Genomic DNA, 6,000 nt, shown 5'->3' with positions numbered 1-6,000 from the left:
TTGTCCATTATGTAGAGGATTTGTAGGGATGGGAGGGCGAGGAGTACCAGGACGATAGCAGGTAGGATTGTCCAGATCAGCTCTACTTCTTGGGCGTCTACAGCATTGGACGAGAGTTTTTCTGTTAGTATGTGGGCTAAAAGGTAGAGAACTAGGCTGCAGATAGCTAGGGCAACGATTAGGGCGTGGTCGTGGAATTCAACGAGTTCTTCTATGATGGGTGATGAGGCGTCTTGGAATCCTAGTTGGGAGTGGTTGGCCACATGAGATGTACAGGATTTTTACCTGTGATTTAGTCTTGACAAGGCTATGTAATTGGTTTACTAACGTCTCATAAGAAAGAAGCATGAGCGGTTAATGCAGTTGGCTTGAAACCAGCATGTGAGGGTTCGATTCCTTCCTTTCTTGTACTTGGACGAAGGCCGGTTCCTCGAAAGTATGGTATGGGGGAGGGCAGCCGTGGATTCATTCAACGTTTGTGGTAGTTAGTTCTGGTTGTAGGACTTTTCGTTTGGCCGGAAAGGCTTCTCAGATGATGAATATTAGTATGATTACGGCTACTATTGAGATTAGGGAGCCGATGGAGGAAATGGTGTTTCATAGTGTGTAGGAATCGGGATAGTCCGAGTATCGTCGGGGTATTCCTGCTAGGCCTAGGAAGTGCTGGGGGAAGAACGTTAGGTTTACTCCTGTAAATATTACAACGAAGTGGGCTTTTGCTCATGTTTGGTGTAGGGTAAACCCAGTGAGTAGTGGGAATCAGTGAGTAAATCCTGCTAGAGGCCATCCTAGTATAGGTAGAAGGTAAGTAAGGCCAATTTGGGGCTGTAAACTAGGATGATGGCGATTCAGCCTAAGTGGGAGATGGACGAGAAGGCTAGGATTTTGCGTGTTTGTGTTTGGTTCAGTCCTATTCAGCCTCCTAGTGCTGTTGAGGCTAGGGCCATGGCGGTGAGTAGAGCTGGGTCGAGGGATTTGGATGTTAGTAGGAGCAGGGTTAGTGGGGGGAATTTTATGAGGGTCGAGAGTAGCAGGGCTGTTATTAGTGGCGATCCTTGTAGTACTTCTGGGAATCAGAAGTGAAATGGCACTAGGCCCAGTTTAATAGCGATTGCTGCTGTCAGTAGTAGACAGGAGGTTGGGTGGTTTATTTGTGTGATGTCTCATTGGCCGGTGACTCAGGCATTAGTTATGCTAGAGAATAGGACCAGGGCGGAAGCAGCTGCTTGGGTTAGGAAGTATTTCGTTGCGGCTTCTACTGCTCATGGGTGGTGGGATTTGGCAATTAGGGGAATGATGGCTAGTGTGTTGATCTCCAGTCCTGTCCAGGCCAGAACTCAGTGGTTGCTGGAAATTGTGATTGTGGTGCCCAAGATGAGGCTGAAGGTTATGATTGGGGTCGCGTAAGGGTTCATTAGTAGAGGAGGGGGTTAAACCATCATTTTCGGGGTATGGGCCCGATAGCTTGATTAGCTGACTCTACTAGAAAATAATATAAGGGAAGTATGGAGAATTTTGATTTCTCTTGTGTGGGTTCAATTCCTACTTTTCTAAGGTCAACAGGAAATGAGAGGGCTGTTATACCTCTATGTTCACTTTATCATAGTGACCCTTTGTAGTTCAGGCACATTTCCTTATGTAAGGAGGTAGGCCTGCATAGCAGATAGGTATGCTGATGTGTCAGAGGCACAGAGCTAGTGTGAGGGGTAGGAAGTTTTTTCATAGTAGGTGCATTAGTTGGTCATATCGGAATCGTGGGTATGAAGCTCGGACCCATAAGAAACCAGAAGATAGTAGGAGGACTTTTGTGGCTAGGATGACGGGGAATAGTTCTGTGGGTGGCCCTAGGGCGCTTGGGTTTAGGAATATGATGGCTGTAAGTGTATTTATTAGCATAATGTTCGCATATTCAGCTAGGAAGAATAAGGCGAAGGGTCCTGCGGCGTATTCAACGTTAAACCCTGAGACTAGCTCAGATTCACCCTCTGTGAGGTCAAAAGGAGCTCGGTTTGTCTCTGCTAGGGTGGATACGTATCATATTATTGCTAGGGGTCATGAGGAGAAAATGAAGTATAGAGGCTCCTGTGCGACGGCAAAGGAGCTGAGTGTGTAGCTTCCGCTTAGTATGATTATTGATAGCAGGATTATGGCCAGTGTCACTTCGTATGAAATGGTCTGTGCTACTGCCCGTAGGGCTCCGATTAGTGCGTATTTTGAGTTCGAGGCTCAGCCTGATCATAGGACTGAGTAGACGGCTAGGCTTGACATGGCTATTAGGAAGAGAACTCCGAGGTTTAGATCTGCTAGGGGAAATGGGAGTGGTAGTGGTGCTCAAGTGGTGAGGGCTAGGACAAGGGCTAGTATTGGTATCAGAATGAATAGAAGTGGGGAAGAGGTAGAGGGTCGGATGGGCTCTTTGGTAAATAGTTTCAGTCCGTCCGCAAATGGTTGAAGTAGGCCAAAAGGCCCGACAACGTTAGGGCCTTTGCGGGATTGTATGTAGCTTAGGATTTTCCGTTCTACTAGGGTTAGGAAGGCTACGGCAATCAGGATTGGGATGATGTATAGGAGGGATATAATGAGGCAGCTTAGTGTTGTTATTTGAATCATGGGTGAAGCTAGGGAGAGGATTTGAACCTCTGGGGAAAGGGCTTAAGCCTTCTGCACTTGCCGGGCTCTGCCACTCTAGCTGGTCCTTTTCTAGGATTGAAAGTGGTGGGGGAAGGCCCTCTTCACGGTTTAGTTGGTTTCACTGCTTAGAGGGGGGGGGCGTGCTTGTGGTATTGGCCCCACTTTCCCGGTCCTTTCGTACTGGGGAGAGTGTGTCATAGATAGAAACCGACCTGGATTGCTCCGGTCTGAACTCAGATCACGTAGGACTGTTAATCGTTGAACAAACGAACCCTTAATAGCGGCTGCACCATTAGGATGTCCTGATCCAACATCGAGGTCGTAAACCCCCCTGTCGATATGGGCTCTTGAGGGGGATTGCGCTGTTATCCCTGGGGTAGCTTGGTCCATTAATCAATTATATTGGGTCTGGTCACTGTTAGCACTTTGAGGGGTAGCTCTAGGTAAAGAGGTATGGTCTTGTTTTTGGAGGATTTGTTCTCCTCCAAGGTCGCCCCAACCGAAAAATATCGACCAGGCTCTGCGATGGTAGTGGCCCCAGTGGGGTTGATTGAGGATTCGCGGTGGTCGTTGATTTTTAAGTTCCACAGGGTCTTCTCGTCTTATGTTCACATCCCCGCTTTTGCACGGGGAGATCAATTTCACTGATTATCTGTGAGAGACAGTTAAGACCTCGTTTAGCCATTCATACAAGTCTCGATTTATGGGACAATTGATTGCGCTACCTTTGCACGGTTAGGATACCGCGGCCGTTAAACCTAAGTCACCGGGCAGGCATCACCTTCAATACTTGTTTAATTTGCTGAAGGCTATGTTTTTGGTAAACAGTCGGGCCTTATTAATTTGCCGAGTTCCTTTCACAGATTTTAATCGCTCTTATAGGCGCTCCTGAGTCGGGTTAACAGGGTTAGTTAATACGTGGTCTTGTAGGGGTTTTTGTATCTGTCTAGGTCTGTTAATAATGTTTCTATGTAAGCTTGCGCCGTTAGAGGGGTGTGGCCCTGAGTTACTTATTTTAGCATTAATTCTCCTATATTCATAGGTTGACCTGTTTGTGATAAGGGAATCATCTTATTTTGGTATTTTTAGGTGGTGGAGCTTTGACGCACTCTTTTTTGATGGCTGCTTTAGGGCCCACGGTAGGATCAGTAGTAAGAATTATCCGCTAGTCGAGGTTGTGTCCTTTTTTAATGGAGCTGTCCCTCCATTAAATAGCTCTTAATCATCTCATTAGGGTTCAGGATGTCCGGTAGGGAGGATTAAGGGGGAACTTAGATTCGTTTCACAGGTAACCAGCTATCACCCAGCTCGGTTGGCTTTTCACCTCTACTGACAAGTCATCCCACTCTTTTGCAACAGAGACGGGTTCGCTCTCTTTAACTGCTTGAAAGTAGCTCGCTTGGGTTTCGGGGGGGCAAACTTTAGTTCACTTTGCTTGGTTGTTCTCGCTAAACCATGATGCAAAAGGTACAAGGGTTGATCTTTGCTGTCTGTCGCTTTGATTGTTTCACTGCTATTTCATCTTTCCCTTACGGTACTGGGGTCTCTATCGCGTCTAAGTGTCTTTTCTATCGCCTATACTAAGACTGTAAAATGCTTTAGTTTAATTAGTTTAGTAAATTCTTTAGTTTTGGTGTACTATTTGTGTGGTTGAGCTAGAGGGGGGGCTTCAAGACGATCCGGTCTAGTAGATATCTTTCAGGTGTAAGCTGAGTGCTTTGGTGTTATAGCTACGTCTTGATATTCTAAGTACACCTTCCGGTACACTTACCTTGTTACGACTTACCTCATCTTCAGCGTATTTATGGTATTAGTTATGTGGGATGTGGCTTTTGAGGAGGGTGACGGGCGGTATGTACGTGCCCCAGGGCCGGCTTAAAGTAGGCTCTATTGTCCCACTTTACTGCTAAATCCGCCTTCCAGAAGTGGTTTCACGCTTCTTTCCGTGTGCCCTATGAATAGGGAATGTAGCCCATTTCTTCCACTCCATAGGCTATACCTTGACCTGTCTTATTAGCGGGGTGCTATTGTGTCCACTGTTGTGCTCTCATTCGAGGTGGGCTGGCGACGGCGGTATGTAGGCTGTGTTGGCAAGGGGTGGTTGGGTTAATCGGGGATTATCGATTGTAGAACAGGCTCCTCTAGGTGGGTTTGGGGCACCGCCAAGTCCTTAGAGTTTTAAGCGTTTGTGCTCGTAGTTCTCTGGCGGATACTTCGGTAAAGTAAGTATCAAGATTTAGGGCCAGGCATAGTGGGGTATCTAATCCCAGTTTGGGCCCTGGCTTTCGTGGGTTTAAATCAGTCGTTAGTTCCTAAGATCATCTTAATGGTGTGTTTAGGTGCATCTTGGGCTTATGACAGCTCAGTTGCATTTTGATCTTAGTTAGCTAGGATAGGCATTTTACCACTCTTTACGCCGTGTCAATAGGACGGTTGATTTGGGTTTCTTGTATGACCGCGGTGGCTGGCACAAGATTTACCAACCCTTGAAGTTAGGCTGTTGCTATAACTAAGTCAAGTTTGCACTCATTGCTTAATGTTAATTACTGCTGAATACCCGTGGGGGCGTGGCTTAGCGAGGCGTCTTGGGCTACTACTTGGGTGTGCCTGATACCCGCTCCTCAAGGCCTGTATGGGGGTAGGTGGTCGAGGGCGTTTACACTGGGGCGCGGATACTTGCATGTATATATTTAGCAAAAACCAACCGTAAGGTTAGGACTAAGTCTTTTGTCTGCAGGCATGTTTTATGCCATCTTGGCAACTTCAGTGCCATGCTTTGTGTTAAGCTATGTGGACGGGGGTGTGGTTAGCTGATAGTTGAGTGGTGAGTGAGAGTGAAGTATATGAAATTATTGCTTGTGTTTACTATTTTTAGTACTGGAGTTTCTCTAATAAGTTTAAGTTATTTTGTATGTGTTTGTGTGTATATGTACATCGTTCCGATGATGTCATGGAAGGGATGATTAATGGAGTTTTAGAGGTAGTTTGCTGGGATTGGGCGATGAAGGTTTATGCTACATGGTGGTTAGCGAAAGTTTACTGGTTTAGTTTGTGAAGCGCAGGGGTTGCGCTTAATGATTTGTTGTTTTGTGCTATGTCCAACGAGCATTCATCCAATAGCCCCATTTAACCCGGAGGGTGGAGGTAACATTAACTGAATGTGGTCAAAGTGCATCAGTGTCAGGATGATTCCCCATATACGCCAACCGTCTCATCGAGGGACCCTTGAAATATAGGATAGGCCGTGAGGCAGGTGTGTCCAGGCTTAGATTGTGGGACCCCCGAGATCACTGGGAATAGCCACCTGTGAGGTAACCCCGGAAAAAATAAGAGGAACCAGAGGCGCCAAAAAGCTGGAACATGCCGCGA

At 46.6% G+C, this 6,000-nt stretch overlaps 1 long non-coding RNA gene across 1 annotated transcript in view; it reads left to right on the top strand.

Moving 5' to 3' along the window:
- The first annotated feature begins 1,501 nt into the window (after positions 1-1,501).
- Positions 1,502-6,000, top strand: part of LOC310885477 — a 22,633-nt gene continuing 18,134 nt past the window's right edge. The window contains exon 1 of the long non-coding RNA XR_014574833.1: positions 1,502-1,728. This is a non-coding gene — a long non-coding RNA (uncharacterized lncRNA). The remainder of the gene's footprint in view (positions 1,729-6,000) is intronic.

The sequence above is a fragment of the Anser anser genome (genome assembly GCF_964211835.1).
Source record: "Anser anser genome assembly, chromosome: 23".
NCBI classification, from domain to species: Eukaryota; Metazoa; Chordata; class Aves; order Anseriformes; family Anatidae; genus Anser; species Anser anser.
The sequence above is the reverse complement of the archived record's forward strand: the minus strand, read 5'-3'. Positions and strand labels throughout refer to the sequence as shown.